This window comes from Lissotriton vulgaris, chromosome 5, assembly GCF_964263255.1.
Source record: "Lissotriton vulgaris chromosome 5, aLisVul1.2, whole genome shotgun sequence".
NCBI classification, from domain to species: domain Eukaryota; kingdom Metazoa; phylum Chordata; class Amphibia; order Caudata; family Salamandridae; genus Lissotriton; species Lissotriton vulgaris.
In genome coordinates, this window is record NC_141693.1 from 1,546,258,589 (window position 1) to 1,546,285,011 (window position 26,423).

A 26,423-nucleotide genomic window follows, 5' to 3' on the forward strand; every position below is an offset into this window, starting at 1 on the left:
CCTAATACCACTTAAGCTTCTGAGCGGAAGCATGTAATAAATATATCAATTTTTCTGGAAAAGTAAGAGTGGATATTGGTTTTTACCTCAGATTGGACTCAAACCCACAATCGCTGGCTTAGGAGGCCAGTGCCTTATCCATTAGGCCACTGAGGCACAGATAAACACTTGCAGTCTAGAGGCAATATTTAAATGTATTCAATCGTCAAACACTGGTGTCTGCACACAGGACATTTCTCTGTTCTCTCCATAAGTAAACTTCCCATTTTCATCCTCTTCCATCCCTGACTTTACCACGCTGTTCTGTGCTATAATGGAGGCTCTGCATTTCGAGCAAGTGGAGAGAAATTGGAGGAGAACCACTTTCGACTCCACACTTCTTCTTTCCTGGATGCTTTTCTCAATAAACTGGGCTTTGACAGTGGTATCAAGCCGTCCTTGTCTTCAGCAGGATACAGAAAAAGGCACCAGGTCTCCTAACCAAGTTCAACCAAACTCTGCAACTTAATAGACCAATGCTTACCAAACTCTGCAACTTAATAGACCAATGCTTTACAAATTAGCCAACTGTGTCATCAGCAAAGGCAGCCAATTTGCCAATCCTTTATAATGTTTCTGTAGTACTTTTCTATCTCGTAGGGAAAATTAGCACTTTAACTGCACAAATCATACAGATTTTACACTTGAAGCACTCCATGAACACATACTTACACACCTTGCATTTCATCTACACACCCTTAAGCTAAAAACCCATTCTGTCAAGTCAAAATTCTGCAAACCTATTACATATTCAGTGCGTGTACATAGAAGCACTTTTTAATGCCACTAAAATGGACAAGATTTTAGGCTGAAGATGCAATCTAAATGACTGTGCAGTATGTACTCCACTTCATGAATAATTAGGAATGAGAACATGATGGCTATAAGAGTATTGGAAGAACCTGCTTCCATTCTGAACGGAAAGCTGAGTTGTGTGACCATTGGCAAAAACCGACCACGAAGGGACTCGAACCCTCAATCTTCTGATCCGAAGTCAGATGCCTTATCCATTAGGCCACGCAGTCATATGTCCTGCTGAGCTTATTTTTATAATGTAGGTGGTATGCAAGGATGGAAAATATGATATTCATAGTTATTTAGGTTTACATCCCATTGTGTTTTTTCAGCTCCTTTCAATTAAAGCACTCTTTTGGAATCTATATATTGAGAATGTCACCAGTACGATAAGCTTTTGTTTTCTTTTTTGCATTTAAACCTCTTTCTTCATGAGATTAAAGCTCAGTTGTATGCTCACATAGCTCTGGATATTTCCAGAAGTGGAGAGAAACTGTTTTGACAGTAGTAAAAACTGCTCCTTTCTGGATATGCCAATTTACACACACTCAAAGCTTGTATACATTTCATGAATCCTGACTTGCCCTATTCAAGTAGCTGAAAGCCTGTCACCACCTCTAGAAACAACAGTTACACTAATCCAATTCAAAACATTTTTTCCAAAGGAATATCTTCTGCCTGGTCAAAGTTGCATCTGACAAAGATAGGTGTTAAAAAATCTACTTTGTAGTTTCAGAACACCAACATGACCCTGAAGAGTACAGAAGTAAAATGGTACCATTTCAAAGTTCCTAATACCTCATAATCTTCTGAGCGGAAGCATGAAATAAATATATAAATTTTTCTGGAAAAGTAAGAGTTGATATTGGTTTTCACCTCAGATGGGACTCGAACCCACAAACCCTGGCTTAGTAGGCCAGTGCCTTATCCATTAGGCCACTAAGGCACAGATAAACACTTGCATTCTAGAGGCAATATTTAAATGTATTCAATCATCAAACACTGGTGTCTGCACACAGGACATTTCTCAGTTCTCTCCATAAGTAAACTTCCCATTTTCATCCTCTTCCATCCCCGACTTTAACACACTGTTCTGTGCTATAATGGAGACTCTGCATTTCGAGCAAGTGGAGAGAAATTGGAGGAGAACCACTTTCGACTCAACACTTCTTCTTTCCTGGATGCTTTTCTCAATAAACTGGGCTTTGACAGTGTATCAAGCTGTCCTTGTCTTCAGCAGGACACAGAAAAGGCACCAAGTCTCCTAACCAAGTTCAACCACACTCTGCAACTTAATAGACTAATGCTTTACAAATTAGCCAACTGTGTCATCAGCAAAGGCAGCCAATGTGCCAATCCTTTATAATTCTTCTGTAGTACTTTTCTATCTCGTAGGCAAAATTAACACTTTAACTGCACAAATCATACAGATTTTACACTTGAAGCACTCCATGAACACATACTTACACACCTTGCATTTCATCTACACACCCTTAAGCTAAAAACCCATTCTGTCAAGTCAAAATTCTGCAAACCTATTACATATTCAGTGCGTGTACATAGAAGCACTTTTTAATGCCACTAAAATGGACAAGATTTTAGGCTGAAGATGTAATGTAAATGACTGTGCAGTATGTACTCCACTTCATGAATAATTAGGAATGAGAACATGATGGCTATAAGAGTATTAGAAGAGCCTGCTTCCATTCTGAATGGAAAGTTGAGTTGAGTGACCATTGGCAAAAACCGACCACGAAGGGACTCAAACCGTCAATCTTCTGATCCGAAGTCAGACGCCTTATCCATTAGGCCAGGCGGTCATATGTCCTGCTGTGCTTATTTTTATAATGTATGTGGTATGCAAGGATGGAAAATATGATATTCATAGTTATTTAGGTTTACATCCCATTGTGTTTTTTCAGCTCCTTTCAATTAAAGCACTCTTTTGGAATCTATATAATGAGAATGTCACCAGTACGATAAGCTTTTGTTTTCTTTTTTGCATTTAAACCTCTTTCTTCATGAGATTAAAGCTCAGTTGTATGCTTTACATAGCTCTGGATATTTCCAGAAGTGGAGAGAAACTGTTTTGACAGTAGTACAAACTGCTCCTTTCTGGATATGCCAATTTACACACACTCAAAGGTTGTATACGTTTCATGAATCCTGACTTGCCCTATTCAAGTAGCTGAAAGCCTGTCACCACCTCTAGAAACAACAGTTACACCAATCCAATTTAAATCATTTTTTCCAAAGGAATATCTTCTGCCGGGTCAAAGTTGCATCTGACAAAGATAGGTGTTTAAAAATCTACTTTGTAGTTTCTGAACACCAACATGACTCTGAAGAGTACAGAAGTAAAATGGTACCATTTCAAAGTTCCTAATACCACTTAAGCTTCTGAGCGGAAGCATGTAATAAATATATCAATTTTTCTGGAAAAGTAAGAGTGGATATTGGTTTTCACCTCAGATAGGACTCGAACCCACAATCCCTGGCTTAGGAGGCCAGTGCCTTATCCATTAGGCCACTGAGGAACAGATAAACACTTGCAGTCTAGAGGCATTATTTAAATGTATTCAATCGTCAAACACTGGTGTCTGCACACAGAACATTTCTCAGTTCTCTCCATAAGTAAACTTCCCATTTTCATCCCTCTTCCATCCCCGACTTTAACACTCTGTTCTGTGCTATAATGGAGGCTCTGCATTTCGAGCAAGTGGAGAGAAATTGGAGGAGAACCACTTTCGACTCAACACTTCTTCTTTCCTGGATGCTTTTCTCAATAAACTGGGCTTTGACAGTGGTATCAAGCCGTCCTTTTCTTCAGCAGGACACAGAAACAGGCACCAAGTCTCCTAACCAAGTTCAACCACACTCTGCAACTTAATAGACCAATGCTTTACAAATTAGCCAACTGTGTCATCAGTAAAGGCAGCCAATTTGCCAATCCTTTATAATGTTTCTGTAGTAATTTTCTATCTCGTAGGGAAAATTAGCACTTTAACTGCACAAATCATACAGATTTTACACTTGAAGCACTCCATGAACACATACTTACACACCTTGCATTTCATCTACACACCCTTAAGCTAAAAACCCATTCTGTCAAGTCAAAATTCTGCAAACCTATTACATATTCAGTGCGTGTACATAGAAGCACTTTTTAATGCCACTAAAATGGACAAGATTTTAGGCTGAAGATGCAATCTAAATGACTGTGCAGTATGTACTCCACTTCATGAATAATAAGGAATGAGAACATGATGGCTATAAGAGTATTGGAAGAGCCTGCTTCCATTCTGAACGGAAAGCTGAGTTGTGTGACCATTGGCAAAAACCGACCACGAAGGGACTCGAACCCTCAATCTTCTGATCCGAAGTCAGATGCCTTATCCATTAGGCCACGCAGTCATATGTCCTGCTGTGCTTATTTTTATAATGTAGGTGGTATGCAAGGATGGAAAATATGATATTCATAGTTATTTAGGTTTACATCCCATTGTGTTTTTTCAGCTCCTTTCAATTAAAGCACTCTTTTGGAATCTATATAATGAGAATGTCACCAGTATGATAAGCTTTTGTTTTCTTTTTTGCATTTAAACCTCTTTCTTCATGAGATTAAAGCTCAGTTGTATGCTTTACATAGCTCTGGATATTTCCAGAAGTGGAGAGAAACTGTTTTGACAGTAGTACAAACTGCTCCTTTCTGGATATGCCAATTTACACACACTCAAAGCTTGTATACATTTCATGAATCCTGACTTGCCCTATTCAAGTAGCTGAAAGCCTGTCACCACCTCTAGAAACAACAGTTACACTAATCCAATTCAAAACATTTTTTCCAAAGGAATATCTTCTGCCTGGTCAAAGTTGCATCTGACAAAGATAGGTGTTTAAAAATCTACTTTGTAGTTTCAGAACACCAACATGACCCTGAAGAGTACAGAAGTAAAATGGTACCATTTCAAAGTTCCTAATACCTCATAATCTTCTGAGCGGAAGCATGTAATAAATATATAAATTTTTCTGGAAAAGTAAGAGTTGATATTGGTTTTCACCTCAGATGGGACTCGAACCCACAATCCCTGGCTTAGGAGGACAGTGCCTTATCCATTAGGCCACTGAGGCACAGATAAACACTTGCAGTCTAGAGGCATTATTTAAATGTATTCAATCGTCAAACACTGGTTTCTGCACACAGAACATTTCTCAGTTCTCTCCATAAGTAAACTTCCCATTTTCATCCCTCTTCCATCCCCGACTTTAACACTCTGTTCTGTGCTATAATGGAGGCTCTGCATTTCGAGCAAGTGGGGAGAAATTGGAGGAGAACCACTTTCGACTCAACACTTCTTCTTTCCTGGATGTTTTTCTCAATAAACTGGGCTTTGACAGTGGTATCAAGCCGTCCTTTTCTTCAGCAGGACACAGAAACAGTCACCAAGTCTCCTAACCAAGTTCAACCACACTCTGCAACTTAATAGACCAATGCTTTACAAATTAGCCAACTGTGTCATCAGCAAAGGCAGCCAATGTGCCAATCCTTTATAATTCTTCTGTAGTACTTTTCTTTCTCATAGGCAAAATTAGCACTTTAACTGCACAAATCATACAGATTTTACACTTGAAGCACTCCATGAACACATACTTACAGACCTTGCATTTCATCTACACACCCCTAAGCTAAAAACCTGTTCTGTCAAGTCAAAATTCTGCAACCCTATTACATACTCAGTGCGTGTACATAGAAGCACTTCTTAATGCCACTAACATGGACAAGATTTTAGGCTGAAGATGCAATCTAAATGACTGTGCAGTATGCACTACACTTCATGAATAATTAGGAATGAGAACATGATGACTATAAGAGTATTGGAAGAGCCTGCTTCCATTCTGAATGGAAAGCTGAGTTGTGTGACCATTGGCAAAAACCGACCACTAATGGACTCGAACCCTCAATCTTCTGATCCGAAGTCAAACGCCTTATCCATTAGGCCACGCGGTCATATGTCCTTCTGTGCTTATTTTTATAATGTAGGTGGTATGCAAGGATGGGAAATATGATATTGATAGTTATTTAGGTTTACATCCCATTGTGTTTTTTCAGCTCTTTTCAATTAAAGCACTCTTTTGGAATCGATATAATGAGAATGTCACCAGTACGATAAGCTATTGTTTTCTTTTTTGCATTTAAACCTCTTTCTTCATTAGATTAAAGCTCAGTTGTATGCTTTACATAGCTCTGGATATTTCCAGAAGTGGAGAGAAACTGTTTTGACAGTAGTACAAACTGTTCCTTTCTGGATATGCCAATTTACACACGCTCAAAGGTTGTATATGTTTCATGAATCCTGACTTGCCCTATTCAAGTAGCTGAAAGCCTCCCACCACCTCTAGAAACAACAGTTACACCAATCCAATTCAAATCATTTTTTCCAAAGGAATATCTTCTGCCGGGTCAAAGTTGCATCTGACAAAGATAGGTGTTTAAAAATCTACTTTGTAGTTTCTGAACACCAACATGACTCTGAAGAGTACAGAAGTAAAATGGTACCATTTCAAAGTTCCTAATACCACTTAAGCTTCTGAGCGGAAGCATGTAATAAATATATCAATTTTTCTGGAAAAGTAAGAGTGGATATTGGTTTTTACTTCAGATGGGACTCGAACACACAATCCCTGGCTTAGGAGGCCAGTGCCTTATCCATTAGGCCACTGAGGCACAGATAAACACTTGCAGTCTAGAGGCATTATTTAAATGTATTCAATCGTCAAACACTGGTGTCTGCACACAGGACATTTCTCAGTTCTCTCCATAAGTAAACTTCCCATTTTCATTCTCTTCCATCCCCGACTTTAACACTCTGTTCTGTGCTATAATGGAGGCTCTGCATTTCGAGCAAGTGGAGAGAAATTGGAGGAGAACCACTTTCGACTCAACACTTCTTCTTTCCTGGATGCTTTTCTCAATAAACTGGGGTTTGACAGTGGTATCAAGCCGTCCTTGTCTTCAGCAGGACACAGAAACAGGCACCAAGTCTCCTAACCAAGTTCAACCACACTCTGCAACTTAATAGACCAATGCTTTACAAATTAGCCAACTGTGTCATCAGCAAAGGCAGCCAATGTGCCAATCCTTTATAATTCTTTTAGAAGTACTTTTCTTTCTCGTAGGCAAAATTAGCACTTTAACTACACACATCATACAGATTTTACACTTGAAGCACTCCATGAACACATACTTACAGACCTTGCATTTCATCTACACACCCTTAAGCTAAAAACCCATTCTGTCAAGTCAAAATTCTGCAACCCTATTACATATTCAATGCGTGTACATAGAAGCACTTCTTAACGCCACTAACATGGACAAGATTTTAGGCTGAAGATGCAATCTAAATGACTGTGCAGTATGTACTCCACTTCATGAATAATTAGGAATGAGAACATGATGGCTATAAGAGTATTGGAAGAGCCTGCTTCCATTCTGAATGGAAAGCTGAGTTGTGTGATCATTGGCAAAAACCGACCACGAAGGGACTCGAACCCTCAATCTTCTGATCCGAAGTCAGACACCTTATCCATTAGGCCACACGGTCATATGTCCTGCTGTGCTTATTTTTATAATGTAGGTGGTATGCAAGGATGGGAAATATGATATTCATAGTTATTTAGGTTTACATCCCATTGTGTTTTTTCAGCTCCTTTCAATTAAAGCACTCTTTTGGAATCTATATAATGAGAATGTCACCAGTACGATAAGCTTTTGTTTTCTTTTTTGCATTTATACCTCTTTCTTCATGAGATTAAAGCTCAGTTGTATGCTTTACATAGCTCTGGATATTTACAGAAGTGGAGAGAAACTGTTTTGACAGTAGTACAAACTGCTCCTTTCTGGATATGCCAATTTAAACACACTCAAAGGTTGTATACGTTTCATGAATCCTGACTTGCCCTATTCAAGTAGCTGAAAGCCTGTCACCACCTCTAGAAACAACAGTTACACCAATCCAATTCAAAACATTTTTTCCAAAGGAATATCTTCGGCCTGGTCAAAGTTGCATCTGACAAAGATAGGTGTTTAAAAATCTACTTTGTAGTTTCAGAACACCAACATGACCCTGAAGAGTACAGAAGTAAAATGGTACCATTTCAAAGTTCCTAATACCTCATAAGCTTCTGAGCGGAAGCACGTAATAAATATATAAATTTTTCTGGAAAAGTAAGAGTTGATATCGGTTTTCACCTCAGATGCGACTCGAACCCACAATCCCTGGCTTAAGAGGACAGTGCCTTATCCATTAGGCCACTGAGGCACAGATAAACACTTGCAGTCTAGAGGCATTATTTAAATGTATTCAATCATCAAACACTGGTGTCTGCACACACACCATTTCTCAGTTCTCTCCATAAGTAAACTTCCCATTTTCATCCTCTTCCATCCCCGACTTTAACACTCTGTTCTGTGCTATAATGGAGGCTCTGCATTTCGAGCAAGTGGAGAGAAAATTGGAGGAGAACCACTTTCGACTCAACACTTCTTCTTTCCTGGATGCTTTTCTCAATAAACTGGGCTTTGACAGTGGTATCAAGCCGTCCTTGTCTTCAGCAGGACACAGAAACAGGCACCAAGTCTCCCAACCAAGTTCAACCACACTCTGCAACTTAATAGACCAATGCTTTACAAATTAGCCAACTGTGTCATCAGCAAAGGCAGCCAATGTGCCAATCCTTTATAATTCTTCTGTAGTACTTTTCTATCTCGTAGGCAAAATTAGCACTTTAACTGCACAAATCATACAGATTTTACACTTGAAGCACTCCATGAACACATACTTACACACCTTGCATTTCATCTACACACCCTTAAGCTAAAAACCAATTCTGTCAAGTCAAAATTCTGCAAACCTATTACATATTCAGTGCGTGTACATAGAAGCACTTTTTAATGCCACTAAAATGGACAAGATTTTAGGCTGAAGATGCAATCTAAATGACTGTGCAGTATGTACTCCACTTCATGAATAATTAGGAATGAGAACATGATGGCTATAAGAGTATTGGAAGAGCCTGCTTCCATTCTGAACGAAAAGCTGAGTTGTGTGACCATTGGCAAAAACCGACCACGAAGGGACTTGAACCCTCAATCTTCTGATCCGAAGTCAGACGCCTTATCCATTAGGCCACGCAGTCATATGTCCTGCTGTGCTTATTTTTATAATGTAGGTGGTATGCAAGGATGGAAAATATGATATTCATAGTTATTTAGGTTTACATCCCATTGTGTTTTTTCAGCTCCTTTCAATTAAAGCACTCTTTTGGAATCTATATAATGAGAATGTCACCAGTACGATAACCTTTTGTTTTCTTTTTTGCATTTAAACCTCTTTCTTCATGAGATTAAAGCTCAGTTGTATGCTCACATAGCTCTGGATATTTCCAGAAGTGGAGAGAAACTGTTTTGACAGTAGTACAAACTGCTCCTTTCTGGATATGCCAATTTACACACACTCAAAGGTTGTATACATTTCATGAATCCTGACTTGCCCTATTCAAGTAGCTGAAAGCCTGTCACCACCTCTAGAAACAACAGTTACACCAATCCAATTCAAATCATTTTTTCCAAAGGAATATCTTCTGCCGGGTCAAAGTTGCATCTGACAAAGATAGGTGTTTAAAAATCTACTTTGTAGTTTCAGAACACCAACATGACTCTGAAGAGTACAGAAGTAAATTGGTACCATTTCAAAGTTCCTAATACCACTTAAGCTTCTGAGCGGAAGCATGTAATAAATATATCAATTTTTCTGGAAAAGTAAGAGTGGATATTGGTTTTTACCTCAGATTGGACTCGAACCCACAGTCGCTGGCTTAGGAGGCCAGTGCCTTATCCATTAGGCCACTGACGCACAGATAAACACTTGCAGTCTAGAGACAATATTTAAATGTATTAAATCGTCAAACACTGGTGTCTGCACACAGAACAGTTCTCAGTTCTCTCCATAAGTAAACTTCCCATTTCCATCCTCTTCCATCCCCGACTTTAACACTCTGTTCTGTGCTATAATGGAGGCTCTGCATTTCGAGCAAGCGGAGAGAAAATTGGAGGAGAAACACTTTCGACTCCACACTTCTTCTTTCCTGGATGCTTTTCTCAATAAACTGGGCTTTGACAGTGGTATCAAGCCGTCCTTGTCTTCAGCAGAATACAGAAAAAGACACCAAGTCTCCTAACCAAGTTCAACCAAACTCTGCAACTTAATAGACCAATGCTTACCAAACTCTGCAACTTAATAGACCAATGCTTTACAAATTAGCCAACTGTGTCATCAACAAAGGCAGCCAATGTGCCAATCCTTTATAATTCTTCTGTAGTACTTTTCTATCTCGTAGGCAAAATTAGCACTTTAACTGCACAAATCATACAGATTTTACACTTAAGGCACTCCATGAACACATACTTACACACCTTGCATTTCATCTACACACCCTTAAGCTAAAAACCCATTCTGTCAAGTCAAAATTCTGCAAACCTATTACATAATAAGTGCGTGTACATAGAAGCACTTTTTAATGCCACTAAAATGGACAAGATTTTAGGCTGAAGATGCAATCTAAATGACTGTGCAGTATGTACTCCACTTCATGAATAATTAGGAATGTGAACATGATGGCTATAAGAGTATTGGAAGAGCCTGCTTCCATCCTGAACGGAAAGCTGAGTTGTGTGACCATTGGCAAAAACCGACCACGAAGGGACTCGAACCCTTAATCTTCTGATCCGAAGTCAGACGCCTTATCCATTAGGCTACGCAGTCATATGTCCTGCTGTGCTTATTTTTATAATGTAGGTGGTATGCAAGGATGGAAAATATGATATTCATAGTTATTTAGGTTTACATCCCATTGTGTTTTTTCAGCTCCTTTCAATTAAACACTCTTTTGGAATCTATATAATGAGAATGTCACCAGTACGATAAGCTTTTGTTTTCTTTTTTGCATTTAAACCTCTTTCTTAATGAGATTAAAGATCAGTTGTATGCTCACATAGCTCTGGATATTTCCAGAAGTGGAGAGAAACTGTTTTGACAGTAGTACAAACTGCTCCTTTCTGGATATGCCAATTTACACACACTCAAAGGTTGTATACATTTCATGAATCCTGACTTGCCCTATTCAAGTAGCTGAAAGCCTGTCACCACCTCTAGAAACAACAGTTACACCAATCCAATTCAAATCATTTTTTCCAATGGAATATCTTCTGCCGGGTCAAAGTTGCATCTGACAAAGATAGGTGTTTAAAAATCTACTTTGTAGTTTCAGAACACCAACATGACCCTGAAGAGTACAGAAGTAAAATGGTACCATTTCAAAGTTCCAAATACCTCATAAGCTTCTGAGCGGAAGCATGTAATATATATATCAATTTTTCTGGAAAAGTAAGAGTGGATATTGGTTTTCACCTCTGATGGGACTCGAACCCACAATCCCTGGCTTAGGAGGCCAGTGCCTTATCCATTAGGCCACTGGGGCACAAATAAACACTTGCACTCTAGAGGCATTATTTAAATGTATTCAATCGTCAAACACTGGTGTCTGCACACAGGACATTTCTCAGTTCTCTCCATAAGTAAACTTCCCATTTTCATCCTCTTCCATCCCCGACTTTAACACTCTGTTCTGTGCTATAATGGAGGCTCTGCATTTCGAGCAAGTGGAGAGAAATTGGAGGAGAACCACTTTCGACTCAACACTTCTTCTTTCCTGGATGCTTTTCTCAATAAACTGGGCTTTGACAGTGGTATCAAGCCGTCCTTGTCTTCAGCAGGACACAGAAACAGGCACCAAGTCTCCTAACCAAGTTCAACCACACTCTGCGACTTAATAGACCAATGCTTTACAAATTAGCCAACTGTGTCATCAGCAAAGGCAGCCAATGTGCCAATCCTTTATAATTCTTCTGTAGTACTTTTCTTTCTCGTAGGCAAAATTAGCACTTTAACTGCACAAATCATACAGATTTTACACTTGAAGCACTCCATGAACACATACTTACACACCTTGCATTTCATCTACACACCCTTAAGCTAAAAACCCATTCTGTCAAGTCAAAATTCTGCAACCCTATTACATATTCAGTGCGTGTACATAGAAACACTTCTTAATGCCACTAACATGGACAAGATTTTAGGCAGAAGATGCAATCTAAATGACTGTGCAGTATGTACTACACTTCATGAATAATTAGGAATGAGAACATGATGGCTATAAGAGTATTGGAAGAGCCTGCTTCCATTCTGAATGGAAAGCTGAGTTGTGTGACCATTGGCAAAAACCGACCACGAAGGGACTCGAACCCTCAATCTTCTGATCCGAAGTCAGACGCCTTATCCATTATGACACGCAGTCATATGTCCTTCTGTGCTTATTTTTATAATGTAGGTGGTATGCAAGGATGGGAAATATGATATTGATAGTTATTTAGGTTTACATCCCATTGTGTTTTTTCAGCTCCTTTCAATTAAAGCACTCTTTTGGAATCGATATAATGAGAATGTCACCAGTACGATAAGCTTTTGTTTTCTTTTTTGCATTTAAACCTCTTTCTTCATGAGATTAAAGCTCAGTTGTATGCTTTACATAGCTCTGGATATTTCCAGAAGTGGAGAGAAACTGTTTTGACAGTAGTACAAACTGCTCCTTTCTGGATATGCCAATTTACACACGCTCAAAGGTTGTATATGTTTCATGAATCCTGACTTGCCCTATTCAAGTAGCTGAAAGCCTGTCACCACCACTAGAAACAACAGTTACACCAATCCAATTCAAATCATTTTTTCCAAAGGAATATCTTCTGCCGGGTCAAAGTTGCATCTGACAAAGATAGGTGTTTAAAAATCTACTTTGTAGTTTCAGAACACCAACATGACTCTGAAGAGTACAGAAGTAAAATGGTACCATTTCAAAGTTCCTAATACCACTTAAGCTTCTGAGCGGAAGCATGCAATAAATATATCAATTTTTCTGGAAAAGTAAGAGTGGATATTGGTTTTTATCTCAGATTGGACTTGAACCCACAATCGCTGGCTTAGGAGGCCAGTGCCTTATCCATTAGGCCACTGAGGCACAGATAACCATTTGCAGTCTAGAGGCAATATTTAAATGTATTCAATTGTCAAACACTGGTGTCCGCACACAGAACATTTCTCAGTTCTCTCCATAAGTAAACTTCCCATTTCCATCCTCTTCCATCCCCGACTTTAACACTCTGTTCTGTGCTATAATGGAGGCTCTGCATTTCGAGCAAGCGGAGAGAAAATTGGAGGAGAAACACTTTCGACTCCACACTTCTTCTTTCCTGGATGCTTTTCTCAATAAACTGGGCTTTGACAGTGGTATCAAGCCGTCCTTGTCTTCAGCAGGATACAGAAAAAGGCACCAAGTCTCCTAACCAAGTTCAACCAAACTCTGTAACTTAATAGACCAATGCTTACCAAACTCTGCAACTTAATAGACCAATGCTTTACAAATTAGCCAACTGTGTCATCAGTAAAGGCAGCCAATGTGCCAATCCTTTATAATTCTTCTGTAGTACTTTTCTATCTCGTAGGCAAAATTAGCACTTTAACTGCACAAATCATACAGATTTTACACTTAAGGCACTCCATGAACACATACTTACACACCTTGCATTTCATCTACACACCCTTAAGCTAAAAACCCATTCTGTCAAGTCAAAATTCTGCAAACCTATTACATAATAAGTGCGTGTACATAGAAGCACTTTTTAATGCCACTAAAATGGACAAGATTTTAGGCTGAAGATGCAATCTAAATGACTGTGCAGTATGTACTCCACTTCATGAATAATTAGGAATGTGAACATGATGGCTATAAGAGTATTGGAAGAGCCTGCTTCCATTCTGAACGGAAAGCTGAGTTGTGTGACCATTGGCAAAAACCGACCACGAAGGGACTCGAACCCTCAATCTTCTGATCCGAAGTCAGACGCCTTATCCATTAGGCCACGCAGTCATATGTCCTGCTGTGCTTATTTTTTATAATGTAGGTGATATGCAAGGATGGAAAATGTGATATTCATAGTTATTTAGGTTTACATCCCATTGTGTTTTTTCAGCTCCTTTCAATTAAACACTCTTTTGGAATCTATATAATGAGAATGTCACCAGTACGATAAGCTTTTGTTTTCTTTTTTGCATTTAAACCTCTTTCTTAATAAGATTAAAGATCAGTTGTATGCTCTCATAGCTCTGGATATTTCCAGAAGTGGAGAGAAACTGTTTTGACAGTAGTACAAACTGCTCCTTTCTGGATATGCCAATTTACACACACTCAAAGGTTGTATACATTTCATGAATCCTGACTTGCACTATTCAAGTAGCTGAAAGCCTGTCACCACCTCTAGAAACAACAGTTACACCAATCCAATTCAAATCATTTTTTCCAAAGGAATATCTTCTGCCGGGTCAAAGTTGCATCTGACAAAGATAGGTGTTTAAAAATCTACTTTGTAGTTTCAGAACACCAACATGACCCTGAAGAGTAGAGAAGTAAAATGGTACCATTTCAAAGTTCCTAATACCTCATAAGCTTCTGAGCGGAAGCATGTAATAAATATATAAATTTATCTGGAAAAGTAAGAGTGGATATTGGTTTTCACCTCAGATGGGACTCGAACCCACAATCCCTGGCTTAGAAGGTCAGTGCCTTATCCATTAGGCCACTGAGGCACAGATAAACACTTGCAGTCTAGAGGCATTATTTAAATGTATTCAATCGTCAAACACTGGTGTCTGCACACAGGACATTTCTCAGTTCTCTCCATAAGTAAACTTCCCATTTTCATCCTCTTCCATCCCCGACTTTAACACTCTGTTCTGTGCTATAATGGAGGCTCTGCATTTCGAGCAAGTGGAGAGAAATTGGAGGAGAACCACTTTCGACTCAACACTTCTTCTTTCCTGGATGCTTTTCTCAATAAACTGGGCTTTGACAGTGGTATCAAGCTGTCCTTGTCTTCAGCAGGAAACAGAAACAGGCACCAAGTCTCCTAACCAAGTTCAACCACACTCTGCAACTTAATAGACCAATGCTTTACAAATTAGCCAACTGTGTCATCAGCAAAGGCAGCCAATGTGCCAATCCTTTATAATTCTTCTGTAGTACTTTTCTTTCTCGTAGGCAAAATTAGACAATTTAACTGCACAAATCATACAGATTTTACACTTGAAGCACTCCATGAACACATACTTACAGACCTTGCATTTCATCTACACACCCTTAAGCTAAAAACCCATTCTGTCAAGTCAAAATTCTGCAACCCTATTACATATTCAGTGTGTGTACATAGAAACACTTCTTAATGCCACTAACATGGACAAGATTTTAGGCAGAAGATGCAATCTAAATGACTGTGCAGTATGTACTACACTTCATGAATAATTAGGAATGAGAACATGATGGCTATAAGAGTATTGGAAGAGCCTGCTTCCATTCTGAATGGAAAGCTGAGTTGTGTGACCATTGGCAAAAACCGACCACGAAGGGACTCGAACCCTCAATCTTCTGATCCGAAGTCAAACGCCTTATCCATTAGGACACGCAGTCATATGTCCTTCTGTGCTTATTTTTATAATGTAGGTGGTATGCAAGGATGGGAAATATGATATTGATAGTTATTTAGGTTTACATCCCATTGTGTTTTTTCAGCTCCTTTCAATTAAAGCACTCTTTTGGAATCTATATAATGAGAATGTCATCAGTACGATAAGCTTTTGTTTTCTTTTTTGCATTTAAACCTCTTTCTTCATGAGATTAAAGCTCAGTTGTATGCTTTACATAGCTCTGGATATTTCCAGAAGTGGAGAGAAACTGTTTTGACAGTAGTACAAACTGCTCCTTTCTGGATATGCCAATTTACACACGCTCAAAGGTTGTATATGTTTCATGAATCCTGACTTGCCCTATTCAAGTAGCTGAAAGCCTGTCACCACCTCTAGAAACAACAGTTACACCAATCCAATTCAAATCATTTTTTCCAAAGGAATATCTTCTGCCGGGTCAAAGTTGCATCTGACAAAGATAGGTGTTTAAAAATCTACTTTGTAGTTTCAGAACACCAACATGACTCTGAAGAGTACAGAAGTAAAATGGTACCATTTCAAAGTTCCTAATACCACTTAAGCTTCTGAGCGGAAGCATGTAATAAATATATCAATTTTTCTGGAAAAGTAAGAGTGGATATTGGTTTTTACCTCAGATTGGACTCGAACCCACAATCGCTGGCTTAGGAGGCCAGTGCCTTATCCATTAGGCCACTGAGGCACAGATAAACACTTGCAGTCTAGAGGCAATATTTAAATGTATTCAATCGTCAAACACTGGTGTCTGCACACAGGACATTTCTCTGTTCTCTCCATAAGTAAACTTCCCATTTTCATCCTCTTCCATCCCTGACTTTACCACGCTGTTCTGTGCTATAATGGAGGCTCTGCATTTCGAGCAAGTGGAGAGAAATTGGAGGAGAACCACTTTCGACTCCACACTTCTTCTTTCCTGGATGCTTTTCTCAATAAACTGGGCTTTGACAGTGGTATCAAGCCGTCCTTGTCTTCAGCAGGATACAGAAAAAGGCACCAGGTCTCCTAACCAAGTTCAACCAAACTCTGCAACTTAATAGACCAATGCTTACCAAACTCTGCAACTTAATAGACCAATGCTTTACAAATTAGCCAACTGTGTCATCAGCAAAGGCAGCCAATGTGCCAATCCTTTATAATTCTTCTGTAGTACTTTTCTATCTCGTAGGCAAAATTAGCACTTTAACTGCACAAATCATACAGATTTTACACTTAAGGCACTCCATGAACACATACTTACACACCTTGCATTTCATCTACACACCCTTAAGCTAAAAACCCATTCTGTCAAGTCAAAATTCTGCAAACCTATTACATAATAAGTGCGTGTACATAGAAGCACTTTTTAATGCCACTAAAATGGACAAGATTTTAGGCTGAAGATGCAATCTAAATGACTGTGCAGTATGTACTCCACTTCATGAATAATTAGGAATGTGAACATGATGGCTATAAGAGTATTGGAAGAGCCTGCTTCCATTCTGAACGGAAAGCTGAGTTGTGTGACCATTGGCAAACACCGACCACGAAGGGACTCGAACCCTCAATCTTCTGATCCGAAGTCAGACGCCTTATCCATTAGGCCACACAGTCATATGTCCTGCTGTGCTTATTTTTATAATGTAGGTGGTATGCAAGGATGGAAAATATGATATTCATAGTTATTTAGGTTTACATCCCATTGTGTTTTTTCAGCTCCTTTCAATTAAACACTCTTTTGGAATCTATATAATGAGAATGTCACCAGTACGATAAGCTTTTGTTTTCTTTTTTGCATTTAAACCTCTTTCTTAATGAGATTAAAGATCAGTTGTATGCTCACATAGCTCTGGATATTTCCAGAAGTGGAGAGAAACTGTTTTGACAGTAGTACAAACTGCTCCTTTCTGGATATGCCAATTTACACACACTCAAAGGTTGTATACATTTCATGAATCCTGACTTGCCCTATTCAAGTAGCTGAAAGCCTGTCACCACCTCTAGAAACAACAGTTACACCAATCCAATTCAAATCATTTTTTCCAAAGGAATATCTTCTGCCGGGTCAAAGTTGCATCTGACAAAGATAGGTGTTTAAAAATCTACTTTGTAGTTTCAGAACACCAACATGACCCTGAAGAGTACAGAAGTAAAATGGTACCATTTCAAAGTTCCTAATACTTCATAATCTTCTGAGCAGAAGCATGTAATAAATATATAAATTTTTCTGGAAAAGTAAGAGTGGATATTGGTTTTCACCTCAGATGGGACTCGAACCCACAATCCCTGGCTTAGGAGGCCAGTGCCTTATCCATTAGGCCACTGAGGCACAGAAACACTTGCAGTCTAGAGGCCTTATTTAAATGTATTCAATCGTCAAACACTGGTGTCTGCACACAGGACATTTCTCAGTTCCCTCCATAAGTAAACTTCCCATTTTCATCCTCTTCCATCCCCGACTTTAACACTCTGTTCTGTGCTATAATGGAGGCTCTGCATTTCGAGCAAGTGTAGAGAAATTGGAGGAGAACCACTTTTGACTCAACACTTCTTCTTTCCTGGATGCTTTTCTCAATAAACTGGGCTTTGACAGTGGTATCAAGCCGTCCTTGTCTTCAGCAGGACACAGAAACAGGCACCAAGTCTCCTAACCAAGTTTAACCACACTCTCCAACTTAATAGACCAATGCTTTACAAATTAGCCAACTGTGTCATCAGCAAAGGCAGCCAATGTGCCAATCCTTTATATTTCTTCTGTAGTACTTTTCTTTCTTGTAGGCAAAATTAGCACTTTAACTGCACAAATCATACAGATTTTACACTTGAAGCACTCCATGAACACATACTTACACACCTTGCATTTCATCTACACACCCTTAAGCTAAAAACCCATTCTGTCAAGTCAAAATTCTGCAACCCTATTACATATTCAGTGCGTGTACATAGAAACACTTCTTAATGCCATTAACATGGACAAGATTTTAGGCAGAAGATGCAATCTAAATGACTGTGCAGTATGTACTACACTTCATGAATAATTAGGAATGAGAACATGATGGCTATAAGAGTATTGGAAGAGCCTGCTTCCATTCTGAATGGAAAGCTGAGTTGTGTGACCATTGGCAAAAACCGACCACGAAGGGACTCGAACCCCCAATCTTCTGATCCGAAGTCAGACGCCTTATCCATTATGACACGCGGTCGTATGTCCTTCTGTGCTTATTTCTATAATGTAGGTGGTATGCAAGGATGGGAAATATGATATTGATAGTTATTTAGGTTTACATCCCATTGTGTTTTTTCAGCTCCTTTCAATTAAAGCACTCTTTTGGAATCGATATAATGAGAATGTCACCAGTACGATAAGCTTTTGTTTTCTTTTTTGCATTTAAACCTCTTTCTTCATGAGATTAAAGCTCAGTTGTATGCTTTACATAGCTCTGGATATTTCCAGAAGTGGAGAGAAACTGTTTTGACAGTAGTACAAACTGCTCCTTTCTGGATATGCCAATTTACACACGCTCAAAGGTTGTATATGTTTCATGAATCCTGACTTGCCCTATTCAAGTAGCTGAAAGCCTGTCACCACTTCTAGAAACAACAGTTACACCAATCCAATTCAAATCATTTTTTCCAAAGGAATATCTTCTGCTGGGTCAAAGTTGCATCTGACAAAGATAGGTGTTTAAAAATCTACTTTGTAGTTTCAGAACACCAACATGACTCTGAAGAGTACAGAAGTAAATTGGTACCATTTCAAAGTTCCTAATACCACTTAAGCTTCTGAGCGGAAGCATGTAATAAATATATCAATTTTTCTGGAAATGTAAGAGTGGATATTGGTTTTTACCTCAGATTGGACTCGAACCCACAGTCGCTGGCTTAGGAGGCCAGTGCCTTATCCATTAGGCCACTGAGGCACAGATAAACACTTGCAGTCTAGAGGCAATATTTAAATGTATTAAATCGTCAAACACTGGTGTCTGCACACAGAACAGTTCTCAGTTCTCTCCATAAGTAAACTTCCCATTTCCATCCTCTTCCATCCCCGACTTTAACACTCTGTTCTGTGCTATAATGGAGGCTCTGCATTTCGAGCAAGCGGAGAGAAAATTGGAGGAGAAACACTTTCGACTCCACACTTCTTCTTTCCTGGATGCTTTTCTCAATAAACTGGGCTTTGACAGTGGTATCAAGCCGTCCTTGTCTTCAGCAGGATACAGAAAAAGACACCAAGTCTCCTAACCAAGTTCAACCAAACTCTGCAACTTAATAGACCAATGCTTACCAAACTCTGCAACTTAATAGACCAATGCTTTACAAATTAGCCAACTGTGTCATCAGCAAAGGCAGCCAATGTGCCAATCCTTTATAATTCTTCTGTAGTACTTTTCTATCTCGTAGGCAAAATTAGCACTTTAACTGCACAAATCATACAGATTTTACACTTAAGGCACTCCATGAACACATACTTACACACCTTGCATTTCATCTACACACCCTTAAGCTAAAAACCCATTCTGTCAAGTCAAAATTCTGCAAACCTATTACATAATAAGTGCGTGTACATAGAAGCACTTTTTAATGCCACTAAAATAGACAAGATTTTAGGCTGAAGATGCAATCTAAATGACTGTGCAGTATGTACTCCACTTCATGAATAATAAGGAATGTGAACATGATGGCTATAAGAGTATTGGAAGAGCCTGCTTCCATTCTGAACGGAAAGCTGAGTTGTGTGACCATTGGCAAAAATCGACCACGAAGGGACTCGAACCCTCAATCTTCTGATCCGACGTCAGACTCCTTATCCATTAGGCCACGCAGTCATATGTCCTGCTGTGCTTATTTTTATAATGTAGGTGGTATGCAAGGATGGAAAATATGATATTCATAGTTATTTAGGTTTACATCCCATTGTGTTTTTTCAGCTCCTTTCAATTAAACACTCTTTTGGAATCTATATAATGAGAATGTCACCAGTACGATAAGCTTTTGTTTTCTTTTTTGCATTTAAACCTCTTTCTTAATGAGATTAAAGATCAGTTGTATGCTCACATAGCTCTGGATATTTCCAGAAGTGGAGAGAAACTGTTTTGACAGTAGTACAAACTGCTCCTTTCTGGATATGCCAATTTACACACACTCAAAGGTTGTATACATTTCATGAATCCTGACTTGCCCTATTCAAGTAGCTGAAAGCCTGTCACCACCTCTAGAAACAACAGTTACACCAATCCAATTCAAATCATTTTTTCCAAAGGAATATCTTCTGCCGGGTCAAAGTTGCATCTGACAAAGATAGGTGTTTAAAAATCTACTTTGTAGTTTCAGAACACCAACATGACCCTGAAGAGTACAGAAGTAAAATGGTACCATTTCAAAGTTCCAAATACCTCATAAGCTTCTGAGCGGAAGCATGTAATAAATATATAAATTTTTCTGGAAAAGTAAGAATGGATATTGGTTTTCACCTCAGATGGGACTCGACCCACAATCCCTGGCTTAGGAGGCCAGTGCCTTATCCATTAGGCCACTGAGGCACAGATAAACACTTGCACTCTAGAGGCATTATTTAAATGTATTCAATCGTCAAACACTGGTGTCTGCACACAGGACATTTCTCAGTTCTCTCCATAAGTAAACTTCCCATTTTCATCCTCTTCCATCCCCGACTTTAACACTCTGTTCTGTGCTATAATGGAGGCTCTGCATTTCGAGCAAGTGGAGAGAAATTGGAGGAGAACCACTTTCGACTCAACACTTCTTCTTTCCTGGATGCTTTTCTCAATAAACTGGGCTTTGACAGTGGTATCAAGCCATTCTTGTCTTCAGCAGGACACAGAAACAGGCACCAAGTCTCCTAACCAAGTTCAACCACACTCTGCAACTTAATAGACCAATGCTTTACAAATTAGCCAACTGTGTCATCAGCAAAGGCAGCCAATGTGCCAATCCTTTATAATTCTTCTGTAGTACTTTTCTTTCTCGTAGGCAAAATTAGTACTTTAACTGCACAAATCATACAGATTTTACACTTGAAGCACTCCATGAACACATACTTACACACCTTGCATTTCATCTACACACCCTTAAGCTAAAAACCCATTCTGTCAAGTCAAAATTCTGCAACCCTATTACATATTCAGTGCGTGTACATAGAAACACTTCTTAATGCCACTAACATGGACAAGATTTTAGGCAGAAGATGCAATCTAAATGACTGTGCAGTATGTACTACACTTCATGAATAATTAGGAATGAGAACATGATGGCTATAAGAGTATTGGAAGAGCCTGCTTCCATTCTGAATGGAAAGCTGAGTTGTGTGACCATTGGCAAAAACCGACCACGAAGGGACTCGAACCCTCAATCTTCTGATCCGAAGTCAGACGCCTTATCCATTATGACACGCGGTCATATGTCCTTCTGTGCGTATTTTTATAATGTAGGTGGTATGCAAGGATGGGAAATATGATATTGATAGTTATTTAGGTTTACATCCCATTGTGTTTTTTCAGCTCCTTTCAATTAAAGCACTCTTTTGGAATCGATATAATGAGAATGTCACCAGTACGATAAGCTTTTGTTTTCTTTTTTGCATTTAAACCTCTTTCTTCATGAGATTAAAGCTCAGTTGTATGCTTTACATAGCTCTGGATATTTCCAGAAGTGGAGAGAAACTGTTTTGACAGTAGTACAAACTGCTCCTTTCTGGATATGCCAATTTACACACGCTCAAAGGTTGTATATGTTTCATGAATCCTGACTTGCCCTATTCAAGTAGCTGAAAGCCTGTCACCACCACTAGAAACAACAGTTACACCAATACAATTCAAATCATTTTTTCCAAAGGAATATCTTCTGCCGGGTCAAAGTTGCATCTGACAAAGATAGGTGTTTAAAAATCTACTTTGTAGTTTCAGAACACCAACATGACTCTGAAGAGTACAGAAGTAAAATGGTACCATTTCAAAGTTCCTAATACCACTTAAGCTTCTGAGCGGAAGCATGTAATAAATATATCAATTTTTCTGGAAAAGTAAGAGTGGATATTGGTTTTTACCTCAGATTGGACTTGAACCCACAATCGCTGGCTTAGGAGGCCAGTGCCTTATCCATTAGGCCACTGAGGCACAGATAAACATTTGCAGTCTAGAGGCAATATTTAAATGTATTCAATCGTCAAACACTGGTGTCTGCACACAGAACATTTCTCAGTTCTCTCCATAAGTAAACTTCCCATTTCCATCCTCTTCCATCCCCGACTTTAACACTCTGTTCTGTGCTATAATGGAGGCTCTGCATTTCGAGCAAGCGGAGAGAAAATTGGAGGAGAAACACTTTCGACTCCACACTTCTTCTTTCCTGGATGCTTTTCTCAATAAACTGAGCTTTGACAGTGGTATCAAGCCGTCCTTGTCTTCAGCAGGATACAGAAAAAGGCACCAAGTCTCCTAACCAAGTTCAACCAAACTCTGTAACTTAATAGACCAATGCTTACCAAACTCTGCAACTTAATAGACCAATGCTTTACAAATTAGCCAACTGTGTCATCAGCAAAGGCAGCCAATGTGCCAATCCTTTATAATTCTTCTGTAGTACTTTTCTATCTCGTAGGCAAAATTAGCACTTTAACTGCACAAATCATACAGATTTTACACTTAAGGCACTCCATGAACACATACTTACACACCTTGCATTTCATCTACACACCCTTAAGCTAAAACCCCATTCTGTCAAGTCAAAATTCTGCAAACCTATTACATAATAAGTGCGTGCACATAGAAGCACTTTTTAATGCCACTAAAATGGACAAGATTTTAGGCTGAAGATGCAATCTAAATGACTGTGCAGTATGTACTCCACTTCATGAATAATTAGGAATGTGAACATGATGGCTATAAGAGTATTGGAAGAGCCTGCTTCCATTCTGAACGGAAAGCTGAGTTGTGTGACCATCGGCAAAAACCGACCACGAAGGGACTCGAACCCTCAATCTTCTGATCCGAAGTCAGACGCCTTATCCATTAGGCCACGCAGTCATATGTCCTGCTGTGCTTATTTTTATAATGTAGGTGGTATGCAAGGATGGAAAATATGATATTCATAGTTATTTAGGTTTACATCCCATTGTGTTTTTTCAGCTCCTTTCAATTAAACACTCTTTTGGAATCTATATAATGAGAATGTCACCAGTACGATAAGCTTTTGTTTTCTTTTTTGCATTTAAACCTCTTTCTTAATGAGATTAAAGATCAGTTGTATGCTCTCATAGCTCTGGATATTTCCAGAAGTGGAGAGAAACTGTTTTGACAGTAGTACAAACTGCTCCTTTCTGGATATGCCAATTTACACACAATCAAAGATTGTATACATTTCATGAATCCTGACTTGCACTATTCAAGTAGCTGAAAGCCTGTCACCACCTCTAGAAACAACAGTTACACCAATCCAATTCAAATCATTTTTTCCAAAGGAATATCTTCTGCCGGGTCAAAGTTGCATCTGACAAAGATAGGTGTTTAAAAATCTACTTTGTAGTTTCAGAACACCAACATGACCCTGAAGAGTAGAGAAGTAAAATGGTACCATTTCAAAGTTCCTAATACCTCATAAGCTTCTGAGCGGAAGCATGTAATAAATATATAAATTTTTCTGGAAATGTAAGAGTGGATATTGGTTTTTACCTCAGATTGGACTCGAACCCACAGTCGCTGGCTTAGGAGGCCAGTGCCTTATCCATTAGGCCACTGAGGCACAGATAAACACTTGCAGTCTAGAGGCAATATTTAAATGTATTAAATCGTCAAACACTGGTGTCTGCACACAGAACAGTTCTCAGTTCTCTCCATAAGTAAACTTCCCATTTCCATCCTCTTCCATCCCCGACTTTAACACTCTGTTCTGTGCTATAATGGAGGCTCTGCATTTCGAGCAAGCAGAGAGAAAATTGGAGGAGAAACACTTTCGACTCCACACTTCTTCTTTCCTGGATGCTTTTCTCAATAAACTGGGCTTTGACAGTGGTATCAAGCCGTCCTTGTCTTCAGCAGGATACAGAAAAAGACACCAAGTCTCCTAACCAAGTTCAACCAAACTCTGCAACTTAATAGACCAATGCTTACCAAACTCTGCAACTTAATAGACCAATGCTTTACAAATTAGCCAACTGTGTCATCAGCAAAGGCAGCCAATGTGCCAATCCTTTATAATTCTTCTGTAGTACTTTTCTATCTCGTAGGCAAAATTAGCACTTTAACTGCACAAATCATACAGATTTTACACTTAAGGCACTCCATGAACACATACTTACACACCTTGCATTTCATCTACACACCCTTAAGCTAAAAACCCATTCTGTCAAGTCAAAATTCTGCAAACCTATTACATAATAAGTGCGTGTACATAGAAGCACTTTTTAATGCCACTAAAATGGACAAGATTTTAGGCTGAAGATGCAATCTAAATGACTGTGCAGTATGTACTCCACTTCATGAATAATTAGGAATGTGAACATGATGGCTATAAGAGTATTGGAAGAGCCTGCTTCCATTCTGAACGGAAAGCTGAGTTGTGTGACCATTGGCAAAAACCGACCACGAAGGGACTCGAACCCTCAATCTTCTGATCCGAAGTCAGACGCCTTATCCATTAGGCCACACAGTCATATGTCCTGCTGTGCTTATTTTTATAATGTAGGTGGTATGCAAGGATGGAAAATATGATATTCATAGTTATTTAGGTTTACATCCCATTGTGTTTTTTCAGCTCCTTTCAATTAAACACTCTTTTGGAATCTATATAATGAGAATGTCACCAGTACGATAAGCTTTTGTTTTCTTTTTTGCATTTAAACCTCTTTCTTAATGAGATTAAAGATCAGTTGTATGCTCACATAGCTCTGGATATTTCCAGAAGTGGAGAGAAACTGTTTTGACAGTAGTACAAACTGCTCCTTTCTGGATATGCCAATTTACACACACTCAAAGGTTGTATACATTTCATGAATCCTGACTTGCCCTATTCAAGTAGCTGAAAGCCTGTCACCACCTCTAGAAACAACAGTTACACCAATCCAATTCAAATCATTTTTTCCAAAGGAATATCTTCTGCCGGGTCAAAGTTGCATCTGACAAAGATAGGTGTTTAAAAATCTACTTTGTAGTTTCAGAACACCAACATGACCCTGAAGAGTACAGAAGTAAAATGGTACCATTTCAAAGTTCCTAATACTTCATAATCTTCTGAGCAGAAGCATGTAATAAATATATAAATTTTTCTGGAAAAGTAAGAGTGGATATTGGTTTTCACCTCAGATGGGACTCGAACCCACAATCCCTGGCTTAGGAGGCCAGTGCCTTATCCATTAGGCCACTGAGGCACAGAAACACTTGCAGTCTAGAGGCCTTATTTAAATGTATTCAATCGTCAAACACTGGTGTCTTCACACAGGACATTTCTCAGTTCCCTCCATAAGTAAACTTCCCATTTTCATCCTCTTCCATCCCCGACTTTAACACTCTGTTCTGTGCTATAATGGAGGCTCTGCATTTCGAGCAAGTGGAGAGAAATTGGAGGAGAACCACTTTCGACTCAACACTTCTTCTTTCCTGGATGCTTTTCTCAATAAACTGGGCTTTGACAGTGGTATCAAGCCGTCCTTGTCTTCAGCAGGACACAGAAACAGGCACCAAGTCTCCTAACCAAGTTTAACCACACTCTGCAACTTAATAGACCAATGCTTTACAAATTAGCCAACTGTGTCATCAGCAAAGGCAGCCAATGTGCCAATCCTTTATATTTCTTCTGTAGTACTTTTCTTTCTCGTAGGCAAAATTAGCACTTTAACTGCACAAATCATACAGATTTTACACTTGAAGCACTCCATGAACACATACTTACACACCTTGCATTTCATCTACACACCCTTAAGCTAAAAACCCA

The 26,423-nt window shown here is 39.0% G+C and overlaps 16 non-coding genes across 16 annotated transcripts; all 16 read right to left on the bottom strand.

Moving 5' to 3' along the window:
• Window positions 1-991: 991 nt before the first annotated feature.
• Window positions 992-1,064, bottom strand: TRNAR-UCG (transfer RNA arginine (anticodon UCG)). The gene has a single exon. It is a non-coding gene; the product is annotated as a tRNA-Arg (tRNA).
• Window positions 1,065-1,707: 643 nt separating this feature from the next.
• Window positions 1,708-1,780, bottom strand: TRNAS-ACU (transfer RNA serine (anticodon ACU)). The gene has a single exon. It is a non-coding gene; the product is annotated as a tRNA-Ser (tRNA).
• Window positions 1,781-4,175: 2,395 nt separating this feature from the next.
• Window positions 4,176-4,248, bottom strand: TRNAR-UCG (transfer RNA arginine (anticodon UCG)). The gene has a single exon. It is a non-coding gene; the product is annotated as a tRNA-Arg (tRNA).
• A 3,115-nt stretch (window positions 4,249-7,363) lies between these two features.
• TRNAR-UCG (transfer RNA arginine (anticodon UCG)) lies at window positions 7,364-7,436 on the bottom strand. The gene has a single exon. It is a non-coding gene; the product is annotated as a tRNA-Arg (tRNA).
• Window positions 7,437-8,957: 1,521 nt separating this feature from the next.
• Window positions 8,958-9,030, bottom strand: TRNAR-UCG (transfer RNA arginine (anticodon UCG)). Its single transcript has one exon. It is a non-coding gene; the product is annotated as a tRNA-Arg (tRNA).
• Window positions 9,031-10,582: 1,552 nt separating this feature from the next.
• Window positions 10,583-10,655, bottom strand: TRNAR-UCG (transfer RNA arginine (anticodon UCG)). Its single transcript has one exon. It is a non-coding gene; the product is annotated as a tRNA-Arg (tRNA).
• Window positions 10,656-13,799: 3,144 nt separating this feature from the next.
• Window positions 13,800-13,872, bottom strand: TRNAR-UCG (transfer RNA arginine (anticodon UCG)). Its single transcript has one exon. It is a non-coding gene; the product is annotated as a tRNA-Arg (tRNA).
• Window positions 13,873-14,515: 643 nt separating this feature from the next.
• Window positions 14,516-14,588, bottom strand: TRNAR-UCU (transfer RNA arginine (anticodon UCU)). Its single transcript has one exon. It is a non-coding gene; the product is annotated as a tRNA-Arg (tRNA).
• A 1,521-nt stretch (window positions 14,589-16,109) lies between these two features.
• On the bottom strand, window positions 16,110-16,182 carry TRNAR-CCU (transfer RNA arginine (anticodon CCU)). The gene has a single exon. It is a non-coding gene; the product is annotated as a tRNA-Arg (tRNA).
• Window positions 16,183-17,017: 835 nt separating this feature from the next.
• Window positions 17,018-17,090, bottom strand: TRNAR-UCG (transfer RNA arginine (anticodon UCG)). Its single transcript has one exon. It is a non-coding gene; the product is annotated as a tRNA-Arg (tRNA).
• Window positions 17,091-17,732: 642 nt separating this feature from the next.
• TRNAR-CCU (transfer RNA arginine (anticodon CCU)) lies at window positions 17,733-17,805 on the bottom strand. The gene has a single exon. It is a non-coding gene; the product is annotated as a tRNA-Arg (tRNA).
• A 1,518-nt stretch (window positions 17,806-19,323) lies between these two features.
• On the bottom strand, window positions 19,324-19,396 carry TRNAR-CCU (transfer RNA arginine (anticodon CCU)). The gene has a single exon. It is a non-coding gene; the product is annotated as a tRNA-Arg (tRNA).
• Window positions 19,397-23,448: 4,052 nt separating this feature from the next.
• TRNAR-UCG (transfer RNA arginine (anticodon UCG)) lies at window positions 23,449-23,521 on the bottom strand. The gene has a single exon. It is a non-coding gene; the product is annotated as a tRNA-Arg (tRNA).
• A 642-nt stretch (window positions 23,522-24,163) lies between these two features.
• Window positions 24,164-24,236, bottom strand: TRNAR-CCU (transfer RNA arginine (anticodon CCU)). The gene has a single exon. It is a non-coding gene; the product is annotated as a tRNA-Arg (tRNA).
• Window positions 24,237-25,072: 836 nt separating this feature from the next.
• Window positions 25,073-25,145, bottom strand: TRNAR-UCG (transfer RNA arginine (anticodon UCG)). The gene has a single exon. It is a non-coding gene; the product is annotated as a tRNA-Arg (tRNA).
• A 642-nt stretch (window positions 25,146-25,787) lies between these two features.
• On the bottom strand, window positions 25,788-25,860 carry TRNAR-CCU (transfer RNA arginine (anticodon CCU)). Its single transcript has one exon. It is a non-coding gene; the product is annotated as a tRNA-Arg (tRNA).
• Window positions 25,861-26,423: the final 563 nt, after the last annotated feature.